General features: G+C 47.7%; 1 long non-coding RNA gene across 4 annotated transcripts in view; it reads left to right on the top strand.

Moving 5' to 3' along the window:
• The window catches only part of LOC121819017 (uncharacterized), a 44,258-nt gene extending 38,508 nt beyond the window's left edge, over positions 1-5,750 (top strand). For 3 of the 4 annotated variants that reach the window (XR_009599782.1, XR_009599783.1, XR_009599784.1), the window contains one exon: positions 176-5,750. This is a non-coding gene — a long non-coding RNA (uncharacterized LOC121819017). The remainder of the gene's footprint in view (positions 1-175) is intronic. The other variant, XR_006059136.2, reaches the window with a different exon arrangement.
• Positions 5,751-18,363: the final 12,613 nt, after the last annotated feature.

Genomic DNA, 18,363 nt, shown 5'->3' with positions numbered 1-18,363 from the left:
TCCTCCCACCCTCGTGCTCACCCCAGGCCTGCTCCTCCCCTTCTCCCCACTGCCCCTCGCTGGTCCCCTTTCTAGCCGGGATCACAGCAGGGTCACCCTTCCTGCAAGAGGAAAGGGAGGTTCCTTCACCTCCGCTTCGTCTCACGTTCACCCCACCCTTTGCCCGCATTCCCAGGACCTCTCCTTGGAAGCTGCTATATATCCAAAGAAGATGAACAACGGGATGCTGAGGGGCAGCAGAGACCAGGAGGCCATGGCTGTGACTGAGGAACGCCCCGCCCAGACGATCAGCCCCACCTTCATCCTCCAGGAGACCTCACTGTGATCCTGACCCGGGACCCTCTGTCCACATTCTGCCAGGCACACCCTGCCCCCCATTACCTCAAGCCCCTTGTCTCGAAGGCCAGGACTGAATCACTGTGTCCGCCCCAGGCAGAGTGTAGAGTTGTCACATACAGGGTCAGGGGGATGAGGTGAGAGCTTTTCTTAACCATTGCCAATCTATTCTAGAACAGAGATTCTAAGAATTTTTGGTCTTAGGATCCCTTGCATTCTTTAAAACGCAGGACTCTGAGAAGATTTTGCTGTGGGTAGTTTCTATTGATATTTATCATATTAGAAATTAAAATAGACTTAAATATTTATTTTAAAATAACATCAATTAACCCACTATATGTGACTATACATACCATTTTTATGAAAAATAATTATGTTCCGTATTGGAAAATATTTAGTGAGAAGAGGCATTGTTTTACATTTTTGCAAATATCTTTAATGTCTCTTGTAATTGAAAGCTGGATTCTCCTATCTGCTTCTACACTCCATCTGCTGTTGCAATATCCCATGTTGTTTGGCTTCTGGAAAATTCCATTATATTCATGAGAGGGAGTGAAAAAAGGCAAATCACATCTTGCATTACAAAAATAATTTTGGCCACTTAGAGCACAGAATGGGTCTCAGGGACCCCCAGTGTTCCTAGACCAACACTTTGCATGTCTGTGATCAAGAGCAAACTTTTTCTATAAAGGGCTAGAGTTCTTTCACAGAACCCTAAATATTTGGGGCTTTTCTGTCTGTGGCAGCTATTCAACCCTGCCATTTTATCAGGAAAGTAGCCATAGATTCTATGTAAACAAATAGATGAATCTGTTCTCCAATAACTTATTTACAAAATCTGGGCTTCCCAGATGGCGCCTGCCAATGCAGGAAACACAGGAGACTCAGGTTCAATCTCTGGGTTGGGAAGATCCCCTGGAGGAGAGCATGGCAACCCACTCCAGTATTCTTGCCTGGATAATCCCATGGACAGAGGAGTCTGGTGGGCTACTGTCCATGGGGTCGCAAAGAGTCAGACAGGACTGAAGTGACTTAGCACAAAATCTGGGGCTGCATTTGGTTTGCAGGCCATAGACTGCCAACCCCTGCTCTTGAATACCAAAGTTGCAGGGGCCCTGGGTTTAGAGAACTTAGGCCACACAAGGGAGAGGATCTCATCCATCAGGGCCATCTGACTCATCCTCGCCCGGCTCCGTCCAGAGGAAGAGAAAGGAAATTTCTCAGACAAGACTAGATTCTCTGTTTCTAATCACTTAGTTCTCAGTTTAGTGAAATCCGCAGTCTCTACCTTAATATTAGGTATCCCTTGGCCAGCTCTGCTTTTCCCGAAGCTCATCTAAGCCTCTGCCCTCTAACTTTGTTGCCCCTCAGAAAGCACAGGCATATCACACATCGGGCCCCAGGGAAGCCGTCCTGGCCATCACTGCCCCACCCCTACGGTGAGGGGGCACCCGGGGATGGGGCAGGAGGTAAAAGACCCACCAGTGGACCAGCATCCTTCTCACTCCCGATCCAGGACACCTGAGTGTCATTTTGTCGTCTGGGCTCCTGTTTCCTTTTGGAGCTTCTTTCCCACATACCCCTTCCCCTAGGGTCTCCTGCTGCTGCTGCTGTTATGTCGCTTCAGTCGTGTCTGACTCTGCGCGACCCCTGAGACGGTAGCCCACCAGGCTCCCCCATCCCTGGGATTCTCCAGGCAAGAACACTGGAGTGGGTTGCCATTTCCTTCTCCTAGTGAGAGGGTATTTTCTTTCTCTGCTACAGAGGAAAAAGGGCCTCCTCTTGGTTCTGGTTCATTTATGGGTCAAAGTCTCCAAGCTGACATCTCTTCTGGTTATTCCCTTTCATCCCCTGGTCCTTTCCTTGGCAATACCTGCCCTCTTGCACCCTTTTGCCTCGCTGGTCTGGGCTGTGCTGGGTGCTGACTGGAGAAGGCTTTTGGAGCCCACGGGGCCTGTCTAGATCACTAAGGAAAGCAGCTTTGCCTGGAAAGATCCCGAGGCAGACTTAGCAACTCATCATGATGGCCCTTGCCCTCCCCAGCTCCCACCAGCTGCATCCTTCTCTGGCCTTCCTTGTCTTTTCGACCAGGGTAATGTGATCCTACTGCCCTCAAAGGATGTGACATTACAAGGCAAAGGCTGGATGTGAACTGGGTGGATGGAGCAAGCTCCAAACCCTGAGTCAGCAGAAGCAGCCCCATGCTATGGCAGATGGGGTGGTGGGGGGAGGCAGGGACCCAACACACCCTCAAAGCCAGCTTTCCCAGCTTCATCCCCAGAGAGATGGTATGCTACCAGCTCATGAAGAAATTCATCTGTTCCTCTTCCGACCATGCTCAAACTCAACAAGGAAGATACTGCTATTTGGCTTTAAAAATAGAACATTCAAGCTGGACTTTTATGGTCTTGTGAAGAATGCTGTGCTCGTGCCCATCCACACCTGGTCTCTGCCCTGCCTGGCCCCGTCCAGCTGCCCAGAAGCAGCTCTGCACAAGCTCTCCGGGCCCCTCAGCGGAGACTCAGGAGATTTACGAGTCTGGCCTTGGCCAAGGCCTTCTCCCCATGGCTCCCAGCCCCGGTCCAGCTGCTCTCCCACGTCTCACGCTGCCTCGGCTGGGACGTTCTGTGTCTCCTTTCCTGCCTCCACCCCAGTCTGCTGAGTCACTCCCTCAGCCCCCTTTCTCCTGCTGTCCTAGCCAGCCCTGCGGAGGAATAGCCACTCCGCACACCAGACCTCAGGCTCCTGGACGCTCCCAGCCAGTCGGAATCTCATTTGCTCTCATGGTGGCAACGGTGGCTTCTGTCTAAGGCTATCCATCCTTTTGGGACTCTAGTTGGCTTGATCCCAGCCTTTCCACTCCAAGACACTGAAGTTTAACAAAAAGGTGGTTCCTTCTCTGTCTGGGCTTTAGGTGCCTGATCTGAAGCCACACCTGATCTGGAAAGTTCCTTTCTGTATGTATAGACTCTGTGATCTTTCCTCAAACAACTTCTACAGGTCCAGAGATACATTCCATCAAAGCACTATCTGATTTCTGGCACCCCAAGGCAGGACAGGGAGAGAGCATGGGAGGGCAGTGCCTGCGGGGAGGAGCTGGCCCAAGAGAGCTCATTCGAAGACAGACTGTGGAAATAACTCGTGAGCCAGTGAGGCCTTCAGCCAAAATCATGGAAAGAACCCAGTGAACCCAGGCCTATCTTGTTTGCCTTGGAGGTTAGGTATCTAATACAATGGCAGATTGTCATTATTAGCCCCTGGAAAAGATACACATTCTTCTTCTAAGGTCCTTCAAGGATGTAATTGAGTCTTCATACATAAGGCGTTAAGGTGTTGGGATGAAATTTCAAACCAAGCAGCTAGGACCATGTACAGATTTCTCTGCATCCTGGAATGTAAGCAATGTAAGCTTTCTGGCTTAACCTGTAAATATAATTCATATCAAGAAAAGAGTGGAAGGCTGCAGGGCCCAGAGAGGGAGAAAATGTAGTGATAAGGGGCAGCTGGAGAGACCATGATGCAGATACAAGACTCCTAAATTCCTCCCTGCCTCTGAAGTCGGGTGAGCATCTTGCAGTGCAAATAGCAAAGGATGTTCCCTTCTTCAGTGTCCCCTCTGTCTATATGACCCCGGTTCAGCTCTGTTTACACTCACAGCTGCCAAGAGCCTTCTGGCCCCTGGTCTTCCCATCAGCCCCTGCAGCCTCTGCCAGCCTCAGCTGCTACCTCAGCCTCAGCTGCTACCTCTGTGCCGTTGTCTTGCAATCTCCCAGGGTTTGTGGGAACCTCAGGAGAGAAAAGCTAAGGACAGTGCATGAATTCAGCTTCCAACTCAATCAAACCTTTTCCTTGTAACTGCTACAAGGGAACCCCTGGGGCGTCACCCGTGGGTGGCAAGCTGAGGCTCTATCTGCTTCTGGTCCTCCTGAGTACTCTCATCACAGAGGTGCCCACTGCTCTGCTGGGACCCGGAACCGAGACTGAATCAGATCCGATGGGTGAGAGGCAGAATGAAGACAGGTGAGGCCTGGCAGAGAATCTAGGTCCCAAGGCTTGAGTCGCAGTCCAGGAGAAGGGGGCGACTGGATGATCACTTGTCACTGGGTGCTGGTGACAGTGGCCTGGTGGGAAGAAAGGCATCTGCCTCTCCAGAGACCTGCGGCCCCGCCTCTGCCTCCTTTGTTCTTTGGCCTGAGTTGGAGGCTGTGGTGGAGTCAAGACCAGTGCACCCCAGGCCTCCAGCGTAGAGACGAGATCGCATCGGCCACTTCTGCAAGACACAGGGAGGGCGTGAGAGTCAAGCTCACTAGCAAAGCCCCTTGTAGCCCTTGGCACCCAAAACTGGGCCTTCCCTAGCCTCCCTCCCTGGGACCACCCCCCTCCCACCACCGCAACTGCACTGTGACAGTGGTCCTGGGCTCACCACCACTCCTGGCCTCACACCTTCTCCTGACCACCTGAGCCTGGCTGAGAGGCACAGGAAGAACTGTCTGAGGAGAGCAATGACCACAAGAGGAAACTGCCCCCACCGTGGTGGGGAGGGAGGTGGGCAGCCGTCAGGGGCTGGGTTGTTGGGAGGGCAGCCGAGTGGGGCAGGGAGAGGCTCCTCCTGACACTGAACAGTCCTGGCTCCTTCTCTCGCCCAGCTCCTGCCCAAGCGCCTGTGGCCGCACACATCAGTGCTGCCCACTCTCTCTAAAAGCAGCAGGCCTCTCAGGCCCGTCCGTCCTTGCAGCAGGCACGTGGGCAGTCCCAGAAAATGCCAGGTTGACTCTGCCCTAAGATCTGCCCTCCTTTGACAGCCCTCTGGCCCAGTGGTTGAGGGCCCCTGCTCCTGGGTAGCCACCCCACCCCGCCAAGCTGCCAGGGTTCTAGCCGCAGCCGGGCTCTCATGTGTTCATTCTCCAACATATTTATCCATCATGCACCTCATGCAACTGCCTCCCCTCAGCTAAGGAATGACTGTGCCACTCAGGGACTCTGCACCAGGTGCCACCACTGGCATTTCAGAGTGACTTCTTTTTGTTTCAGATTCTTGCATTTTAGCTGTATTTACATCAAAGAAAAATATCTCAAGTCTCAAGACATTTCAGACCTATGATGTTTAAGGGAGAGAGATGGTGACAAGTATCCTCCATAAAAATAAAGCTGCTATCCTCAGAGGGCAAAGATGACCCTTTATCACAGTTACACTCTGCAACTGGCAACTTACTTTGCAGTCCCCACCCCCGCAGCCTGCCTAGTAGCTATGAGCCTGTGGTGTAAAGTCACTCTAGGGTTCAAACAGCATTCAGATACTTAACCTTCCTAAGCTTTGTTTTCCTTGTCTGTAAAGTAATTCTCAACTGAAAACAAACAAACAAACAAACCTTCATTTAGTCCTTGTGTGGATTAAAAGATGAAAATGCTCTAAAGCCCTTAGTCCAGCTCCTGGAATAGCTTAACATAATGTTAACACAATGTTAACTGTTATTGCAATGATGATTATTATTAATCGTACTTTTCCTTCATGATCTCATTTCATTCCCTGGAAGCGAAGTCAGAGTCACAGTGTCTTCCTTTTTACGCATAACAAAATAGAAGTTCGGGAAGGGTAGGTGGCAGCCTGGTAACCTCTGCATGCAGTGTGCCCTCCTCCCCGATTCCCAGCCCCTGCTGGTCCCCTACCCGGCTGGGCTTCCAAAGTGATGTTTTCTTAGACCAACCCCTCCTGAGACAGAAGTCCAGAGGACACCAAGGCGGAACCGTGTCTTGAAGGCCCTGGAATCTATGAATCTCCCTAAAGTGTGGTTTTCTTCCCCAGGCCCCAGCCCTGGAAACTGCCCACTTTGCTCCTCGACCACTAAGTGCCCCAGGGCCTCTTAAGAATTTCCCTCCCCTTGGAGGAACCACATTCTCATGGAGTCATTTCTAATCATCACCCCATGAGAAACACAGAGTCCGCCCAGTCCCAAGAGCCTGCCTCAGCTCCCCTCCCTCTGAGAGAGCAGGAAGCAGCTGGTCCCCATGTCAGCTCGGCCCAAGAGATGGGGCCTGAGTCCAGGGTGTTCCCCATCCCAAACCTCCTTCCCCAAGGCCCCGGGCCTGCAACCTACCTTGAGAGGGTGCAAGTAGCGGAGTCCACGCAGGAAAGGAGGCCAGGGGGGGCCGGGCATCTCTTGTCCAAGCGTGCGGGTGAGGTGGGCTATGTAGCTGGTGGCCAGCACCAGCACATCCAACTTGGACAACTTGGTGTCAGGAGGCACGGCCGGCAGGGTGGCCTGCAGGGCCAGGAAGGCTTGGCGCAGGGTCCTCACCCGGCTCCGCTCCCGCGCAGCGTTCTCAGGACTGGCCTCGCTCTGCACAGAGGACCCGGGTGAGTGGGTCTGACCGGACACCCATCACCCCTGGGTGCTAAGTGTATCCTAGGGCAAGGTCTCCTGCCAGAGTAGTAGCAAGCCAATCGGCAGAGACCCAAGGGCCTCATCCCCTCTTTGTCTGTTCTTGACCCAGCCCCACTTTACAGTGGAGGAAATGGAGAGAAGACCTCGCCTGGGCTCAGAGCTGCGAGTCCTGGCCTCTCCCATCCTCCACTGGGCCTTCCTCGGCTCTTGCTCCATCGACACCTAACTCTGAATCCTGCTTATCAGGATGCCCTGGGTCCACAGCAAGCGCACAGTCCTACCCTGCTCTATAGGGCTGACTCTCGGCCCAGCCAGGTCCTGAGATGAGGACGCAAAGGACAGCAAAGCCCACGGGCCCTGCTGCTGACAGCTGCTCAGGAAACTTGGGAAGCACCTCACTCCTCTGGGTCTCAGTTTCCTCAAGAGAAGTCAGCTGGGCCAGCTCTCTGAGCTGCACTCTGGTGAAGGCCAGTTCTGACTTGTCCCAACTACCCAAGCATGGAGCCCTGGAGCAGACGTTGACCAGTGGCCCCTCTCTTGGGCAGGACAGTAACCATGAATGAGACTCTGCCATCAGAGATGACATTGCAGCACCTCCCATGCCTGCCTCCCCCAGCTCCCTCTTCAGGCCCCGGCTTTCTTACCCGACCCCGAGCCAGGCTCCTGGCCCTGGCTCCTCGAGGGTTCGGGGCTGTTCGGCTCCATCTTTGGTTGCTCCAGCTGGACTCTTCCCACAGGTCCTGCCCTCTCCTGCTCAAGCGGCTCCTCTTGCTCTCAGTGCCTGCTAACAACCTCGGCGTGGCCTTGGCTGGGCTCTGCCCCAGTCCTGGCATGGCCCGTGCCCCTCTGGCCCCGCTCTGTGACATGCCACACCCCTGAGGTGTGGTGCTGCAGCCCCCAGCTCCGGGACACAGGGCCCAAGGGAGCCCTTGGGCTCTTGCTAGCAGGGCAGGCTGGTCATCCAGCCAGCAACGTCTATATCTGAGGGAGCTGGCGCCAACTCAGTCCTGCTCGGTTCCTTGCTCTGGGAAAACCGCCCACCCGGCACAGCCCCCGCAAAAAGCCTCCTGACTGCCTCCCAGCCGGCTGAGGGGTGGGGGTGCTGGACGCGGGGAGTGGCCAAGCCCTGGGAGGAGGCCCCTGCCGAACAAGGCAGGAGGATGGTGGGAAAGGAGCACCCTTCCCGGAGCCCTGACTGACGCCGCCGGTGGTCCTGGGATAGACCTGCAGCTTCAGCTTTGGGGCTCAAGTCCCTGGAAGGGCCCTGAACTCCCTTCCTGGTGCCAGAAGCCTGGCTGTGTACGTCCCTGAAAGGACCTTCCCTCACCTTTGCTTGTGAGCACGACCTTCTGGCCACAGGTCCTCCTCCCCCTACCCCAAGCATTCTTCCTCTTTCCAACTCAGTATTGTAACTCTTACTTCTTTGTCCCTCTGGAATACCTCCCTCCAGCTCTGCCAGGGGAAAAGCTACCCATCCTTTGGGTTATGCCCAAAGGATTTCAACCCCACTGAACCCAGAGCCCACGTCTCCCTGTTTGATTGGTACCCCATTCTATGCACAGCCACACCCGCTTAGCTTCTTAATGGTTCACTGTTCTAGATCAGTACAGGCCAAGCACTGTGGTAAGTACTTCACACATATTATCTTATTTCTTAGATCAAGATCAACCTTTTAAGAAAAAAAGACTCTTATATCACCACTTTACAGAAGGGAACACTGAGGTATTTGGAAGTGAAATAGCGTGTGCAATGTCAAACACTGAGCAAGTGATGGAGGTCACGAAAGCCCAGGAAGTCAAGTGGGACTTGGAATGCTGCCCCTCACCCTGTGCTGCTCTGCCTTGGGTGGATCACTCACATGTCTGTTTCCCTGTGAGACTCGAGGTCTTTGAAGGCAAGGACCAGGTTGTTTGCTGAGCTGCCTCAAATCCTTCATACAGCTGGTTAGGAGGGGCAGGCTGAAGGAATAGCCAGCCTGCCAGGGTCACGCCTGAACTTGAGTTACCACCCCTCCCTGCAGCAGAATCACTGCAAGTCCCTTATCCCTCAATCTTAAACACCAGCAGAGACAGAATAAGTAAAGGGAAAGTACAGAGAGGACAGAGAAACAAAGGAGGATGTACAGGGAGACAGACATTCAGCCAACCAAAGAAAGGAAAACAGAGGCAAAGTAATACTGACTTGAATGTCCATCAGTAAAGAGGTGATGACATTGATTTAGGTATATTCATACTGTGGGATGATATGCAGTAATAAGAAGTAAACCTGTGTATAGCGACCTGAAAAATCTCTCCATAATACACAATGAAGGGTCGAAACGTAGTTGTAGATAGATCACTATGTACAATAAGATCCCAACTAGGCAGTTTGACTGTCTAAGAGCAACACCTGGCTCAGAAAATGGGAAAAACCTAAAGTTTCAACAACTCCAGCCGGCTGACCATCCTGTTCAGGGCACGCAAGATGAGACTGATATGAAACATTTCTGTGCTTTACCTAAGAGATATACATGTTCTCAGGGGCATAAGAACCCCGCCTTATACAAGAACCTCTCTGCTATTGAAACTAAGGGTCATCAGAAACTATTGCGGCAATCCTGTTTTGGGTCAAAGGTCATATCAATCTGAAGACCTGTTCACTGTGCCCTCAGGACAGAAGAATGGCATTTGGATGGAAAAAGCAATAACTACATACTTTTCAGACATAACAGAACTGTCTTGTGTTATACATGTAGTTACTCCAAAGTTATGAGATGCCACGCTTCAAGTGATGAGCTAAGAATCAGTGGGATGCTCATCCCAAGACCCTCAGCCCTCAGTTTTGAAAAGCTGCCTACAGAGAACTCCACCACCATAAACACATAAATTGGGCATTCCAAATCTAACCATCCGTGAGATGAGGAGTGGCCCATAGAATGAGTAGGAAGTATTTTCAGACTTTCAGTTCAATATTGTCTTTCTCAGCAGGCATTCAGGTGTGGCTAAGGCAGGCCTCTCCCAAAAGCTTCCATCCAGAGTCCATCTGAAATGTAATCAGGTCAATGGCAAAGCCAGACTTCTAAGGGAACTCATGAAAGCCCTTGGCAGATGGTAAATGGTATGACCTCGCTCCTTCTGGAGGAACTTACCTGTCAGGAAGTATTTAACAGGAGGTTTCCTGTGTGCTGTTTTGGATCTGTCAGGAATTCTCTGTTCCTTATTAATTCCTGAGTACTCAGGAATTAAGAGGAGAGGCAAGCCTCTCCTGGGACTGAGGAATCCAGGCATTTCCTTCATTAGTTTTTCTGTACGGTGATAAGTATACCCTCTTCCTACTTGTAAACCATATGGTAAAAGTGATTGTTTACAACTCTCTCTCTAAAATGGATTGCCTATGTTTTATAAGTCTGAAATTTCAATCTTTATCTTTGCTGAGAATAACTACCTTGCAAGACAGTATAGATGCCGTGTTGATTAAAACACCTTTGCTCCATCAGAGCTCTGGTTCCCATGTCTGTCTTTCTCTCCCTCTCTCTCCCTCTCTCTCTTTTTCAGGCTGATCCCCTGAAACGCAGAGGCTCTCTGAGTTCATTTTCCTGCCCGGACTTCTAAGACCCTCTCGAGAAGGCGCTCTGCGCCTTCACCCCATTGAGAGGGCGCCTGAGGCCTTTGTGAACAGAGCAAGCCCTGTGCAGGGGCCTTATTGGCTTTCTGCGTAAACCAAGGAATATCAGCCTCTTTCTCTCTCCTTTAGTTTCTTACTGGTCGACTCCAGACCACCAGGTTCCAGTCCATTAAAGGACCTCAACACTTACTTATCAGGGAAGGAGGGAGATCTGGCTCCAACTTTTCTGAGTCAGGACACAGATAGGAAGGAAGGAAAAAAATTAAAACTACATCTGCAGCCACAAGGAAAGAGATCTCCTTGTGCCCAAGTGCATTCCTACACTCTCAAGGAGCTCTTCTACCCATATGATCAGTCCTCAGGACTGCCAAGTCATGGCCAGTTTAACCTGGGACTTCTCAGACTTTCACCTCAGGACTCAAGAGTTTCAACTCACCTCAAGACTTTCACTTCTCAGATTTGCATACTCAGCAGAGATGCTAGAAAGGAAAGGAAATCTTACACAATGATAAGCAGTGTCCACAAAGCCCCAGGAGGTGAACCTAGATAGGGTAAGCCTGATGTACATGGGTGGTGTTTCCCAGGTCAAAAGTCCAAGGGACGTATCTGTTTCTCCAGTATCTTGCACAAGTTTCCTATCCGGCTGCAGACTCATCTACAGGGCACAGCTCAGGTCCATGCCATGCCTGGCTATCTCTGCTGGTACGGGACTACCTGCATGCACCTGTGCGGACAGTCCTATCAAGTACAGCATTGTCCCAGTCTTGGGCTTCGTCCCTAAAAGCCAGGCCATGGATATGGCAGGGCAGGTTCTGGCACATTGGCCCAAACAGGCTTCATGGAGAACACTGACAGATGATGGGTGAAGGCACAGCTTCTGCCATGTGTTCTCTGTCTTTTTTAAAGTATTTTGTAATTTAATTTACTTATTTACTTTGGCTGTGCTGGATCTTCATTGCACTGGCTTATCTCTTGTTGCCACAAGTGGGAGCTACTCTCTAGCTGTTGTGCATGAGCATCTCATTGTGGTGGCTTCTCCTGTGGCAGAGCATAGGTTCTAGAGCACAGGCTCAATAGTTGTGGCTCAGGGCTTATTGGCTCTGCAGCACGTGGAATCTTCCTGGACCAGGGATTGAACTTGTGTCTCCTGTATTGAGCCACCAAGGAAGTCAGTATTCTCTTTTGAAGTTGGTCTGGGACATCTGTTTCTGGAGTAGGAAACAGGTATTGTCCCAGGAACTGGTCTAACTAATGGAAGTTGGGCCTAATGGCTCCTATCTTGGCCTCTAGTACTGATGACAGATTCTCCTCCTCCTGGGCTTTGTTTCAGTACAGCACCACCAGCCCCCACTATTTCAGGCTGAGGACAAAGCCCCTCCACAGTTCACATTGGCTCTGTCTACAGAGATGTGGAAAGGAAGTGGATATAGACAGAGTAGGATCATTTTCAACCAAGAACTTGAGCTCCACCTTCCAGGAGTTGTCATCTACACCTGGAACAATGACCTCTTGAATACTATTCATATTTGAGGTCCCTTTGAGAAGAAAGCTGAGAGCCGAAGAATTGTTGCTTTTGAACTGTGGTGTTGGAGAAGACTCTTGAGAGTCCCTTGGACTGCAAGGAGATCCAACCAGTCCATTCTGAAGGAGATCAGCCCTGGGATTTCTTTTGGAGGGAATGATGCTAAAGCTGAAACTCCAGTACTTTGGCCACCCCATGCGAAGAGTTGACTCATTGGAAAAGACTTTGATGCTGGGAGGGATTGGGGGCAGGAGGAGAAGGGGACGACAGAGGATGAGATGGCTGTATGGCATCAGTGACTTGATGGACGTGAATCTGAGTGAACTCCAGGAGTTGGTGATGGACAGGGAGGCCTGGCGTGCTGCGATTCATGGGGTCACAAGGAGTCGGACACGACTGAGCAACTGAACTGAGCTGAGAAAGAAGTACTCAGTAAGCTCAGAATCTATCTGCATGGCCAGGGGACCGGTGCGAAGGGACGAGAAGAGTAGCTGTCTCCCTCTCTTTCTGGAACAGTCACTCATATTTCTCTCAGTGCCTCAAGTGCTATAGAAATGACCTGGAAGTGTGATTACTTCCACTCCAAAGGAAAAATATACTTTTATTCTTTTTCAATCTTATGTCTCTAGATATATTCCCATTTATTTTTGTTTTGTCTTTTATTTGCACCCAACTCTTTTTTTTCTTGATGCCACTCAGCATGAGGGATCTTAGCTCCCCAACCAGGTATTGAACCCAAGACCCCTGCAGTGGAAGGGTGGATTCCTAACCACTGGACTCCAGGGAATTCCCACACACAACTCTTTTTTGTGTTCTTGATCAGTGTTGCTGGAAATATGCCCAGATTATCAACCTGCTCAAAGATCAGCCTTTTTTTTTTAATATTCCTCATCTTTAAAAATTATTATAAAATGTACCACTTTAACTATTTTTAAGTATACAGTTCAGTGGCAATAAGTATATTCACTTTGTTGTGCAAACATCACTGCCATCCATCCCCAGAGCATTTTTCATATTGCAAAACTGAAATTCCATACTTATTAAACAATAATTCTCCATTTCCCCTACTCCCAATACCTCTGAACTTTCTGTCTCTGAGAATCTGGCTACTCTGAGTCCCTCATATGAGTAGAATCATGAAATATTTGTCCTTTTGTGAAACAATATTCCATTGTATGCATTTATCACATTTTGTTTATCCATTTACGTGTCAATGGACATTGGGTTATTTATACCTTTGGGCTATTGTGAATAATGCTGCTAAGAACATTAGTATACAATATCTCTTTGAGATCCTGCTTTTGATTTTGGGGGGTAATTACCCAGAAGTGAACTTGCTGGATCATATGATAATTCTATTTTTAATATTTTGTGGAAGAACCATACTGTTTTTTATAGTAGCTGCATCATTTTACATTACCACCAGCAGTGCACAAGAGTTCTAATTTCTCCACATCCTCTGCAACACTTGTTTTCTGTCTTGTTTTGTTTTGTAATTGCCATCTTAATGAATGCGAATCCCTATTCTTTTAAAGTCTCCATTTCACTAATTTTTAGCCTTATTTTTATTTTCTTCCTTCTCATTTCTTCCATTTTGCCTTAGTGGTCATTTTCCAACTTCTGGAGAAGAAAGCTGGGTTGGTTTGTCTTTAAAGTTCACTGTGATTTGCTAAATGATAAGAGGAACAATAGAACAGGAAGACTTAATTATTGTAAACATAGCTTTGCACCTAATAACACAGCCTCAAAAATACATGAAGCAACAACTGACAGAAATGCAAGGAGAAATATATAAATCAACAGTTAGAGTTGATTTTAATACATCTCATGAGAAATCTGGGCTGGATGAAGCACAAGCTGGAATCAAGATTGCTGGGAGAAATATCAATAACTTCAGATATGCAGATAACACCACCCTTATGACAGAAAGCAAAGAGAACCTTAAGAGGTTCTTGATAAAATGAAAGAGGAGAGTGAAAAAGCTGGTTTAAAGTTCAACATTCAAAAAAAGAAGATCATGGCATCTGGTCCCATCACTTCATGGCAAATAGATAGGGAAACAAGGAAACCAAGACAGACTTTATTTTCTTGGGCTCCAAAATCACTGCAGATGGTGACTGCAGCCATGAAATTAAAAGACACTGCTCCTTGAAAGAAAAGCTATGACCAACCTAGACAGCATATTAAAAAGCAGAGACATTACTTTGCCAAGAAAGGTCCATCTAGTCAAAGCTATGTTTTTTTTCCAGTAGTCTTGTATGGATGTGAGAACTGGACCATAAAGAAGGCTGAGCACTGAAGAACTGATGCTTTTGAACTGTGGTGTTGGAGAAGACTCTTGAGAGTCCCTTGGACTGCAAGGAGATCAAATCAGTCAGTCCTAAACGAAATCAGTCCTGAATATTCTTTGAAAGGACTGTTGCTGAAGCTGAAGCTCCAATACTTTGGCCACCTGATGTGAAGAAGAGACTCACTGGAAAAGACCCTGATGCTGGGGAAAATTGAAGGGAGGAGGAGAAGGGGATGACAGAGGATGAGATGGTTGGATGGCATCACCGACTCAATGGACATGAGTTTGAGCAAGCTCCAGGAGTTGGTGGTGGACAGGGAGGCCTGGTGTGCTGCAGTCCATGGGGTCACAAAGAGTTGGACACAACTGAGCGACTGAACTGAACTGAACCAAACTTAACACATCTCTTTCAGAAAATGATAGATTAGAGATACATAAGCAGAGACACTGAATTATAATTGATAAATTCAAATATTAGATATATCCACAAATAGAGGACAAACACTGGACATTCCTGGAGAGAGTAAAAATAGAAAGAGTATCAAGGCCATCTTATAAATTTTACTCTGTATATGTATGCATTGTTTGGATTTTTTAATAATGGAATTTATCTGTGCATTGTTAGTTTACTTCAAAGAACAAGAAGAGCCAAAAGGCAAACAAGCCTTTGGTTCAACTGGCTGGTTCAGGTATTTCCACCACAGTACTGTCAAAGTCTTGTTGAAGTCAATGTATAAAGGGATAATTATAATTCCTAGGCTAGAAAACTCATTTACCAAGTAGGAAATAAGAGTAATGTGCTATGTAGCACAGGGAGCCCAATCTGGTGCTCTGTGATGACCCGGAGGGATGGGATGAGGGGAAGGGAGGGTGGCTAGGAGGGAAGGGATGAATGTATAATTATGGCTGATTTGCATTGTTGTGTGGCAAAAGACCAATACAACACTGCAAAAAAAATTTTAATGTAAATAACTAAAATGAGCATACACAAAAAGGGTAATGTGGGAAATTTTATGAAGTAACTAAAGACTATATTTCACAGAATATCACTATATATCAGAGAAAGTGAAGAGGAACTAAAAAGCCTCTTGATGAAAGTGAAAGTGGAGAGTGAAAAAGTTGGCTTAAAGCTCAACATTCAGAAAACAAAGATCATGGCATCAGGTCCCATCACTTCATGGGAAATAGAAGGGGAAACAGTGGAAACAGTGTCAGACTTTATTTTGGGGGGCTCCAAAATCACTGCAGATGGTGACTGCAGCCATGAAATTAAAAGACGCTTACTCCTTGGAAGAAAAGTTATGACCAACCTAGATAGCATATTCAAGAGCAGAGACGTTACTTTGCCAACAAAGGTCCATCTAGTCAAGGCTGTGGTTTTTCCAGTGGTCATATGTGGATGTGAGAGTTGGACTGTGAAGAAAGCTGAGCGCTGAATAATTGATGCTTTTGAACTGTGGTGTTGGAGAAGACTCTTTAGAGTCCCTTGGACTGCAAGGAGATCCAATCTGTCCATTCTGAAGGAGATCAGCCCTGGGATTTCTCTGGAAGGAATGATGCTAAAGCTGAAACTCCAGTACTTTGGCCACCCCATGTGAAGAGTTGACTCATTGGAAAAGACTCTGATGCTGGGAGGGATTGGGGGCAGAAGGAGAAGGGGATGACAGAGGATGAGATGGCTGGATGACATCACCAACTTGATGGACGTGAGTCTGAGTGAACTCCGGGAGGTGGTGATGGACAGGGAGGCCTGGCGTGCTGCAATTCATGGGGTCACAAAGAGTCGGACATGACTGAGAGACTGAACTGAACTGAACTGAAAAACTGTATTTAGATACAAACAAGCACTCGAGGATAAAGCAAATCACATTGCTGAACTACCAAAGTGACTCACAGAGGGTCAGAACACAGGAGTGCAAATTATAGTTCCCACTTGGCAAGTCTCCACAGCAGCTAGTTAGAGAGAATATATCGATCAGCTTTGGAAGAGCAAGAAAAGAATCATAGAGACAAATCTGATATACTCATGCCAGCACTGGCCAGAAAAGATAATGCTTTGCTCAACAGACTTTAAGTATTTCTGTTGAGATAAATGAAACTAACCTCTTAGCTTGGTGTTATCAGGCAATCAATTTATTAGTTTGCCCAACTTTCCTGGTTCTGAGACCATGCATCAAGCCTCTTTCTGACCCCCAGGCAGCTCTGTCTACATGATTTGAGAGAATTGGTGATGTTGAAAGCAGTATGTCAACCCCTGCAACTATGATTTCTCATGGCAAATTAATTATGTGGATTCTGATTGCTTTTTGACTTCCCAAATAGACTCTAAAGGGAGAATATGCAAATTATTTCCTGCCCATGTGAGCTACTTTTTTAGGGTAAATTTATAAATTGACATTCTGGCACTTAGCTCAGGCTGTGTGTTTCAGTTGGCAGGGTCAACAGCTCATTTCTTATCCTGAAAAGTGAGAGTTCAGATATAACTGCCCTCCTTGATGACACAATATAAATGCCACTTCTGGAAGCAACTCTCTAAAGAAGGCTTGCTTCTGAGAGGGAGAGTCCTGAGAACCTCACTGAAGACTGCAGTCCTTCCTTGCATGGATGAATTCATGGAAAAGCTCATGCCTGGTCTATCAGTCTATCTTAAATTTACAGTGTTCAACAATTGAGCTTCTCAGGTGGCTCAGTGGTAAAGAATCCACCTGCCAAGCAGGAGACGCAGGTTCGATCCCGGAGTTAGGAACATCTCCTGGAGAAGGAAATGGCAACCCATTCCAGTATTCTTACCTGGGAAATCCCATGGACAGAGGAGCCTGGCAGGCTATAGTCCATGGGTCACAAAAGTGTCAGACATGACTTAGTGACTAAACAGCAGCATTCAACAATTAGGCAGCAAAATCAATTAGGATATAGAAGACTCGAGCAACACAATACACTAAATAAACCTAACAGGCAATAAAAAATCTTAACAGGCATCAAAGAACACTTAACAACAACAGATAAACAGTATTCCAAAGTGTTCATGGAACATTCTCCAGAACAGAACATATGTTAGGGCATAAAACTAGCCTCGATAGATTTAGAAAGATAAAAATCCAACAAAGAGGCTGCTGCCAGTGCCCCGGTCCCCACGGCAAGCCACTGCCAACCCCACCTCCTCAGGAGACCCTCTGACGCTAGCAGTGACGAAGGACACCTGTGTTCTCCTGCGAGTGTTCCTGAATATCAGTATACCTACATTTTTTGAGCTTTTTGTGGAAACTGTCTACCCAGTTCCAGGGGGAATTACTTGTGGAGTTGTCACTTAAGTAATACATTCATGGGAGTATTTTGTTTTTTCTTACATTTTATCACACAGAGTTGTCTTGGTTCAACTGATGTCTTCCTGGGTCCTGTTTGCTCAATTGCCCCTCCATTCTGTGCTTCAGGGAATGCTATGATGGACTCTATCTTGATGCAGTTGTCTCAGTTTAATAGCACAGACTTGAAGGAGTTTAAAGAGACTGGAAATCAATACTGCACACTACACATTTGCTTGGAATTGCACAGGAGAAAAAAAAAAGGAGAAGAGAGACACTTCATTCAGAGGTTTTGTTAGGTTACAGATGATCACATTAATCTAATTACTACTAGATAATGATACGGAGAAGGCGATGGCACCCCACTCCAGTACTCTTGCCTGGAAAACCCCATGGACAGAGGAGCCTGGTAGGCTGCAGTCCATGGGGTCGCGAAGAGTTGGACACGACTGAGCGACTTCCCTTTCACTTTTCACTTTCATGCATTGGAGAAGGAAATGGCAACCCACTCCAGTGTTCTTGCCTGGAGAATCTCAGAGATGGGGGAGCTTGGTGGGCTACCGTCTATAGGGTCACACAGAGTCGGACACGACTGAAGTGACTTAGCAGCAGCAGATAATGATAATGAGTGATAATAGTGGATTTAAAACTAAAAAAAAAAAAATCCAAAAATAGATATGCAAAAAGCAACAAAGGTTTACTGTATAGCACAGGGAACTTGTAATAATCTATAACGGAAAATAATTTCAAAAATAATATATGTGTATATGTACAACTGAATCACATACACAAAAAATAATTCTACTTTTTGAAATTCTGTAATGTTTATCTTTTGGCCAGCTTTTCTAAATGTCCTATGGACATCTAATAACAATGTATGAGATACAAAATTTTAAATAGATTTGTGTAGGATGTAAGATGAGTATA

Source organism: Ovis aries, chromosome 3 (genome assembly GCF_016772045.2).
Source record: "Ovis aries strain OAR_USU_Benz2616 breed Rambouillet chromosome 3, ARS-UI_Ramb_v3.0, whole genome shotgun sequence".
In the NCBI taxonomy this organism is placed as follows: Eukaryota; Metazoa; Chordata; class Mammalia; order Artiodactyla; family Bovidae; genus Ovis; species Ovis aries.
Note: the sequence above shows the minus strand (reverse complement) of the source record. Positions and strands in the feature narration are given on the sequence as shown.